Below are 10217 nucleotides of genomic sequence, written 5' to 3'. Positions count from 1 at the left end.
CAGAGTGCCTCTCCTCCTCCAAAGGAACACAGCTCCTCATCAGCAAAGCTCAAAGCTGGACGGAGAATGACTTTGACGAGTTGAGAGAAGAAGGCTTCAGATGATCAAACTACTCCAAGCTAAAGAAGGACGTTCGAACCCATGGCAAAGAAGTTAAAAACCTTGAAAAAAGATTAGACAAATGGCTAACTAGAATAACCAATGCAGAGAAGTCCTTAAAGTACCTGATGAAGCTGAAAACCACAGCATGAGAACTTACATGATGAATGCACAAGCCTCAGTAGCCAATTCGATCAACTGGAAGAAAGGGTATCAGTGATGGAAGATCAAATGAATGAAATAAGCGAGAAGAGAAGTTTAGAGAAAAAAGAATAAAAAGAAACAAAGAAAGCCTCCAAGAAATATGGGACTATGTGAAAAGATGAAATCTACGTCTGGATGGTGTACCTTAAAGTGACAGGGAGAATGGAACCAAGTTGGAAAACACTCTGCAGGATATTATCCAGAACTTCCCCAATCTAGCAAGGCAGGCCAACATTCAGATTCAGGAAATACAGAGAATGCCATGAAGATACTCCTTAAGAGGAGCAACTCCAAGACACATAATTGTCAGATTCACCAAAGTTGAAATGAAGGAAAAAATGTTAAGGGCAGCCAGAGAGAAAGGTCGGGTTACCCACAAAGGGAAGCCCATCAGACTAACAGCTGATCTCTCGGCAGAAACTCTACAAGCCAGAAGAGAGTGGGGGCCGATATTCAACATTCTTAAAGAAAAGAATTTTCAACCCAGAATTTCCTATTCAGGCAAACTAAGCTTCATAAGTGAAGGAGAAATAAAATACTTTACACACAAGCAAATGCTGAGTGATTCTGTCACCACCAGGCCTGCCCTAAAAGAGCTCCTGAAGGAAGCACTAAACATGGAAAGGAACAACCGGTACCAGCCACTCCAAAAACATGCCAAATTGTAAAGACCATCAAGGCTAGGAAGAAACTGCATCAACTAACGTGCAAAATAACCAACTAACATCATAATGACAGGATCAGATTCACACATAACAATATAAACCTTAAATGTAAATGGGCTAAATGCTCCAATTAAAAGACATAGACTGGCAAATTGGATAGAGTCAAGACCCATCAGTGTGCTGTATTCAGGAAACCCATCTCACGTGCAGAGACACACATAGGCTCAAAATAAAGGGATGGAGGAAGATCTACCAAGCAAATGGAAAACAAAAGGAGGCAGGGGTTGCAATCCTAGTCTCTGAACAGACTTTAAACCAACAAAGATCAAAAGAGACAAAGAATGCCATTACATAATGGTAAAGGGATCAATGGAACAAGAAGAGCTCACTATCCTAAATATATATGCACCCAATACAGGAGTACCCAGATTCATAAAGCAAGTCCTTAGAGACCTACAAAGAGACTTAGACTCCCACACAATAATAATGGGATACTTTAACACCCTACTGTCAACATTAGACAGATCAATGAGACAGAAAGTTAACAAGGATATCCAGTAATTGAAATCAGCTTTGCACCAAGCGGACCTAATAGACATCTACAGAACTCTCCACCCCAAATCAACAGAATATACATTCTTTTCAGCACCACAACACACCTATTCTAAAATTGACCACATAGTTGGAAGTAAAGCACTCCTCAGCAAATGTAAAAGAACAGAAATTTTAACAAACTGTCTCTCAGACCACAGTGCAATCAAACTAGAACTCAGGATTAAGAAACTCACTCAAAACCACTCAACTACATGGAAACTGAACAACCTGCTCCTGAATGACTCCTGGGTACATAACAAAATGAAGGCAGAAATAAAGATGTTCTTTGAAACCAACGAGAACAAAGACACAACATACCAGAATCTCTGGGACACATTCAAAGCAGTGTGTAGAGGGAAATTTATAGCACTAAATGCCCACAAGAGAAAGCAGGAAAGATCTAAAATTGACACCCTAACATCACAATTCAAAGAACTAGAGAAGCAAGAGCAAACACATTCAAAAGCTAGCAGAGGCAAGAAATAACTAAGATCAGAGCAGAACTGAAGGAAATAGAGACACAAAAAAACCTTCAAAAAATCAATGAATCCAGGAGCTGGTTTTTTGAAAAGATCAACAAAATTGATAGACCACTAGCAAGACTAATAAAGAAGAAAAGAGAGAAGACTCAAACAGATGCAATAAAAAATGATAAAGGGGATATCACCACTGATCCCACAGAAATACAAACTACCATCAGAGAATACTATAAACACCTCTATGGAAATAAACTAGAAAATCTAGAAGAAATGGATAAATTCCTGGACAAATACACCCTCCCAAGACTAAACCAGGAAGAAGTTGAATCTCTGAATAGACCAGTAACAGGCTCTGAAATTGAGGCAATAATTAATAGCTTACCAACGAAAAAAAGTCGAGGACCAGATGGATTCAAAGCCGAATTCTACCAGAGGTACAAGGAGGAGCTGGTACCATTCCTTCTGAAACTATTCCAATCTACAGAAAAAGAGGGAATCCTCCCTAACTCATTTTATGAGGCCAGCATCATCCTGATACCAAAGCCTGGCAGAGACACACACACAAAAGAGAATTTTAGACCAATATCCCTGATGAACATTGATGCAAAACTCCTCAATAAAATACTGGCAAACCGAATCCAGCAGCACATCAAAAAGCTTATCCACTATGATCAAGTGGGCTTCATCCCTGGGATGCAAGCCTGGTTCAACATACACAAATCAATAAACATAATCTGTCACATAAACAGAACCAATGACAAAAACCGCATGATTAACTCAATAGATGCAGAAAAGGCCTTTGATAAAATTCAACATTCCTTCATGTTAAAAACTCTCAATAAACTGGGTTTTGATGGAACATATCTTAAAATAATAAGAGCTGTTTATTACAATCCCACAGCCAATATCACATTGAATGGGCAAAAGCTGAAAGCATTCCCTTTGAAAAATGGCACTAGACAAGGATACCCTCTCTCACCATTCCTATTTAACATAGTATTGGAAGTTCTAGCGAGGACAGTCAGGCAAGATAAATAAATTAGTGTATTCACATAGGAGGAGAGGAAGTCAAATTGTCTCTGCTTGCAGATGACATAATTTTTTATTTAGAAAACCTGTCATCTCAGCCCCCAAACTCCTTAAACTGATAAGCAACTTCAGCAAAGTCTCAGGATACAAATTCAAGGTGCAAAAATCACAAGCATTTCTTTACACCAACAATAGATAAGGGAGAGCCAAATCATGAATGAACTCCCATTCACAATTGCTACAAAGGAATAAAATACCTAGTAGTACAGCTGACAAGGGTTGTGAAGGACCTCTTCAAGGAAACGTACAAATTGCTGCTGAAGGAAAAAAGAGAGGATACAAACAAATGGAAACACATTTCTTCCTCATGGATAGAAAGAATCAATATTGTGAAAATGGCTATACTCTCCAAAGTAATTTAAAGATTCAGTGCTATTCCCATCAAACTACCATTGACATTCTTCACAGAATTAGAAAAAACTACTTTGAATTTCATATAGAATCAAAGAAGAGTCTGTATAGTCAACACAGTTCTAAGCAAAAAGAACAAAGCTGGAGGCATCATGCTACCTACTGTAGCTACAAGGCTACAGTAATCAAAACAGCATGGTACCAGTACCAAAACAGACATATAGACCAATGGAACAGAGCAGGGACCTCAGCAATAACACAACACATCTACAACCATCTGATCTTTGACAAACCTGACAAAAACAAGCAATGGGGTGAAAATATCCTATTCAATTAATGGTGCTGGGAAAACTGGCTAGCCAGATTCAGAAAACTAAAACTGTACCCATTCTTACACACACAGAAAACCAAACACCACATGTTCTCACTCATAAGTGGGAATTGAACAATGAGAACACATCGACACAGGGAGGGGAACAACACACACCAGGGCCTGTTGGGGGTGAGGGACAAGGGGAGGGAACTTAGAGGACAGGTCAATAGGTGCAGCAAATCACTGTGGCACACGTATACCTATACAACAAACCTTAAAGTAAAATAAAATTAAATGCTGGCCAAGCCATAGTAAATAACATTACGTCTCAAGCATTCCCACAGAATTCCCTGCCACCTGTAATGCTTCGACTTCAGATTATGTGCCTTGGAAAAGCCTTCTTCTTCTTCATCCTCAATTTTATCCCAGCAGGTGTGTCATCACCCATGTGAAACCTTCTCTGACTCTGTTCCCAACAAAATGGAAATCCCCATGGCATTCAGAAACATATCAAATAATTTTTATTGTTGACCTATTTGAATTCATAGTTTTGGAGAATAGGAGATTAAAGTAAGGCCCGAAGACCTGAAGTCCATTCTCTTATTTGAAAAGTATATTTATTTAGTAAATTTCTCTTGAAGTAACTGTGTACTATTTTACAAAGATAATTTTATTTTTCTCATAAGTTGCTAAAATTTGTAAAATTTGATGTGCACATGGACAACCTCAATTACTCAGGTCATTATGTTTATATCTTCAACTGAGTCCAGCAGCTCTGTTATTTCTTAGAAGACTGGCTGATCCATCAAAGTCAGGCAATGTACCTTAGGTAGCCTCTGACTTTCCACCAAATGGACCTAATTGACATCTACAGAATATCCTACCCAATAACTGCAGAATATATATTCTCATTAGCACATGGAATATTCTTCATCATAGACCATATTTAGGTCACAAAACAAGGCTCAACAAATTAAAAATAATTGAAATTATATCAAACATTTTATCAGACTACAGGGGAATAAAAACTACAAATCAGTTTGAAGAGGAACTTTGGAAATTATACAAACACATGGAAATTAAACAACATGCTCCTGAACAATCATTGGGCCAATAAATTAAGATGGAAATGTAAAAAAAAAGGAAACAAATAAAAATGGAACACAAGGTACTAAAACCTGTAAGATACAGCAGGAACAGTGCTAAAAGGAAACTTTATAGCATTAAATGCCTACATCAGAAAAGTAGAAAGATTAAAAACAGCCTAATGTTGCACCTCATGGAGCTAGAAAAGTAAGAACAAACTAAACCCAAATTTAGCAGAAGAAAGAAATAACAAAAGTCAGAGAAGAACCAAATGAAGTAGAAATTTAAAAAAATCATACAAAGGATCAATGAAATGAAAAATTGATTCTTCAAAAACATAAACAAAGTGAATAACTACTAGCTAGACTAAGAAAAGACCCAAATAAAGAAAATCAGAAATGAAAAAGGAGATGTTACAACTGACACCACAGAAATACAAAACATTATCACAGATTATTATGAACAAGTATATGCTCCCAAGCTAGGAAACCTAGAGGAAATGGATAAATTTCTGGAAACAAAAAACCTCCCAAGATTGAACCAGGAAGAAATAGAAACTTAAACAGATTGATGATGAGCTGTGAGATTAAATTAGTAACAAAAAATCTCAAAAAAGAGCATGACAGACAGATTCACAGCTGAATTCTATCAAATGTGCAGGGAAGAGCTGATACCATGTCTCTTGAAACCTTTCCAAAAGTCAAGGAGGAGGACATTTTGCCTTACTCATTCTATGAGGCCAGTGTCACCCTGATAACAGAATCAGACAAAGACACAACAACAAAAAAAACTACAGATCAATACTGATTAATATGCAAAAATTCTCAATGAAGTACTAACAAATTGAATTCACCAGCATATTAAAAAGATAAAACACTAAGACAAAGTGGGTTTTATACGAGAGATGCAAGGATGGTTCAACATATGGAAATCAATAAATGTGATAAATCACATAAACAGAAAAAGGACAAAAACTATATATCATCTCAATAGACATGGAAAAAACATTTGACAAATTACGGTCTCTTTCTGATAAAAACCCTCAACAAACTAGAAGGAATATATCTAAAAATAATAAAGGCCATATATGACAAACCCATTACCAATATCATACTGAAGAAAGAAATGTGGAAAAGTTTCCTCTAAGAACTGGACAAGACAAGAATGCCTATTTTCACCACTCTTGTTCAACATTGCTAGTATTGGAAGTCCTAGCCAGAACAATTAGGCAAGAGAAAGAAATAAGAGGCATCCAAAGTGGGAAAGAATAAGTAAAATTATTCCTCTTCACCGAAGGTACAATCTTATGTCTAGAAAACCCTAAAGACTCCACAAAAATATTATCTTTGGTAAATGAATTCAGTAAAGTTTCTGTATATAAAAGCAGTGTTCCAAAGTCAGTAGCATTTCCATACATCAATAACAATCCAGTAGAGAATCAAATCAAGAAGGCCATACTATTTACAATAGCTACAAAAAATAAAATACCTAGTAATATATTTATGTTGATAAAAGATCTCTATAAGGAAAAGTATAAAGCACTGATGAACGAAATTGTAGATGACACAAACAAATGGAAAAACATTCCATACTTATGGATCAGAAGAATTTTTTTACACTGTATTTTATTTATTTATTTTTAATTTTTTTAACTTTTATTTTAAGTTCAGGATACATGTGCAGGTTTGTTATATAGGTAAACTTGTGTCATGGGGGTTTGTTGTACAGATTATTTCGTCACCACCAACGTATTAAGCCTAGTACTTATTAGTTGTTTTTCCTGATCCTCTCCCTCCTCCCACACTCTACCCTGCAAAAGGCCCCTGTGTGTGTTATTCCCCTCTACGTGTCCATGTGTTCTAATCATTTAGCTTCCACTTACAAGTGAGAACATGTGGTATTTGGTTTTTCTGTTCCTGCATTAGTTTGCTAAGGATAATGGCCTCCATCCATGGTCCCTGCAAATTACATGATCTCATTATTTTATTTATTTATTTATTTATTGAGATGGAGTCTCGCTCTCTCGCCCAGGCTGGAGTGCAGTGGTGCGATCTCCGTTCACTGCAAGCTCTGCCTCCTGGGTTCATGCCATTCTTCTGCCTAAGCCTCCCGAGTAGCTGGGACTACAGGCACCCACCACCATGCCCAGCTAATTTTTTGCATTTTTAGTAGAGACGGGGTTTCACTGTGTTAGTCAGGATGATCTTGATCTCCTGACCTTGTGATCCACCCACCTCAGCCTCCCAAAGTGCTGGGATTACAGTCGTGAGCTACCACGCCCGGCCCTCATTCTTTTTTATGGCTTTTTATTCTGTGGTGTATTCGCACCACATTTTCTTTATCCAGTCTATCATTGATGGGCATTTAAGTTGATTCCATGTCTTTGCCATTATGAATAGTGCTGCAGTGTCCATACACATACATGTGTCTTTATAACAGAATAATTTATATTTCTTTGGGTATATACCCAGTAATGGGATTGCTGGGTAGAATGGTATTCTACCCAGGAGGCAGAGGTTGCAATGAGCCGAGATTGTGCCATTGCACTCCAGCCTGGGCGAGAAGAGCAAAACTTTATCTAAACAAACAAACAAAAATAAAACACACACACAGATAAATGGAGAAGAACAGAGAACCCAGAAATAAAGCCACATATTTGCACCCAACTAATCTTTAACGAAATCAGCAAGCACATACACGATTGAAAGGACAACCTTTTCAATAAATGGTGCTGGGAAAACTGGACAGTAGGTGGGAAGTTAAATTAGTACAACCTTTATGGAAAACAGTATGGAGATTTCTGAAGGAACTAAAAATAGAAATATCATTTGATCCAGCAATCCCATGACTATCTGTCCAAAGGAAATGAAATTATTATATGAAAAATATATCTGGTTCTATATGTTTATAGCAGCACTATTCTCAATAACAAAGATATGGAATCAAACTAAGTGTTCATCAATGCGAGATTGACTAAAGAAAATGTGGTATTACTGTGAGATACTATATAAAACAAACATCACCAAGGCATGTAGTCACCAGACAACCCAAAGTCAATGCGAAAGAAAAAATCTTAAAAGCAGCTAGAGAAAAAGGTCAAATCATATACAAAGTGAACCCCATTAGGCTAACAGTGGACTTCTCAACAGAATCCTTGCAAGCCCGAAGAGATTGGGCTAGATGCAAAAATTCTCATCAAAATATTAGCAAACCAAACCTGGCAGCACATCAAAAAGTTAGTTCACCATGATTGAATAGGCTTCATTCCTGGGATGCAAGGTTGGTTCAACATGTGCAAATCAATAATTGTGATTCACCACACAAACAGAATTAAAAACAACAACCATATGATCATCTCAATATATGCAGAAAAAGCTTTTAATAAAATCCAACATTCTTTAATGATAAAAACCCTCAACTAACTGGGCATTGAAGGAACATATCTCACAATAACAAGAAGCATCTATGACAACCCACAGCCAACATCAAGAGAAACAGAAGAGAATGATATGATTTTATATCTAGAAAACCCTAAAGACTCCACAAAAAGTCTTATCTTTGATAAATGAATTTGATAACATAGTACTGGAAGTTCTGGCCAGAACAACCAGGCAAGCAAAAGAAATAAAAGGCATACATATAGGAAAAGAAGTCAAATTATCTCTTTGCTGACAGTGTGATTCTATATGTAGAAAACATAAGAATGACACCAAAAGCCTCCTAGAACTGCTAAATGACTTCAGTAAAGTTCCAAGATGCAAAATCAGTGCATAAAAATTAGTAACATTTCTATGCACCAATAATGTTCAAGTTGAGAGCCAAATCAAGAATGTAATTATATTTACAATAGTCACACAAAGAAATAAAATACCTAGGAATACATCTAACCAGGAATTTCAAAGATCTCTACAAGGAGAACTACAAAACACTGCTGAAAGAAATCACAGATAATACAAACAAATGGAAAACCATTTCATGCTCGTGGATCAGAAGAATCAATATCATTAAAATGACCCTACTACCCAAAGCAATCTATAGATTCAACACTGTTCCTATCAAACTACCAATGTCATTTTTCACATAAAAAAATTCTAAAATTCATATGGACCCCCCAAAAAAGCCCCAATAGCCAAAACAATCCTAAGCAAAAAGAACAAAGCTGGAGGTATCACATTACCAGATTTCAAATGATACTACAAGGTTACAGTATGCTACTGGTTAAAAAACAGATATATAGACCAATATAACAGAAAAGAGAACCCAGAAATAAAGCTGTACACCTACAACCATCTGATCTTTGACAAAGTTGACAAAAATAAGCAATAGGGAAAACACTCCATATTCAATAAACAGTGCTGTTATAACTGGCTAGCCATATGCAGAAGAATGACACTGGACCTCTATCTTTCACCATATACAAAAATTAACTCAAAATGGGTTAAAGGTTTAGATGTAAAACCTCAAACTCTAAACATTCTAGAAGAAAACCTATGAAATACCATTCTGGATATCAGCCTTGGCTAAGGATTTATGACAGTCCTTAAGAGCAACTGCAGCAAGAACAAATTTGACAATGGTACATAGTTAAACTGAAGGGCTTCCGCATAGCAAAGGAAACTATCAAGAGAGTGTTTTTTTGTTTTTTTTTTTTGGTAAGTTTCCACATGATTATCTCTTTTATCATTCTTCAAGTTTCAGGTTAAGTTCTTATAAAGTTCTTCCCTGGTCATCTCATCTAATTATCATTCACCACCCAGGCAATCTTATTTCCCATTATAGCGCTTTATTTTTTTATTTATCTCCTGCAGCACTTAGCTTAGCTTATAATTACATTTTATGTTTACTTATTTACCTGTTAATGGACTATCTTTTGCTTAGATTCTAAGCTTCATGATTGTAGATATTATGACTTTTATTTATTATAATATAACTAACACTTAAACTATGACTGTTTACCACCAAATAAGTAGTGCCTGACATTTGTTAAATGAATGAGTAAATAAATATATCTGAGTGTCCTTAGGGATTCTTGATAAATCTATGAAATCTGGGGGCAGGTGGCCACATGTATTCTCAGTATAGTATTATACATCATTTTTACTGGGTTGTGCAGGATACATTTGATGGTTTGGGAATTTTGTTTGTGCTAAATTGCTATAGAGAAATGTAACTAGGAGTTGAGTAGTTTTAGAGACGGTGCCATTTTTACATACCTCTGCTAAGTCATTACTAGGGAATTCGGTTACACACTGGCCTATTTACAGTGTGGTTGCAGTTTGGCAAGACCAAGTCCATGGCCAGTCATCTGGGTCTCAGGTCTTTCTTTAACTCTGGAAC

Source organism: Nomascus leucogenys, chromosome 16 (assembly GCF_006542625.1).
Source record: "Nomascus leucogenys isolate Asia chromosome 16, Asia_NLE_v1, whole genome shotgun sequence".
Taxonomy (NCBI): domain Eukaryota; kingdom Metazoa; phylum Chordata; class Mammalia; order Primates; family Hylobatidae; genus Nomascus; species Nomascus leucogenys.
This window is presented reverse-complemented; position numbering follows the sequence as displayed.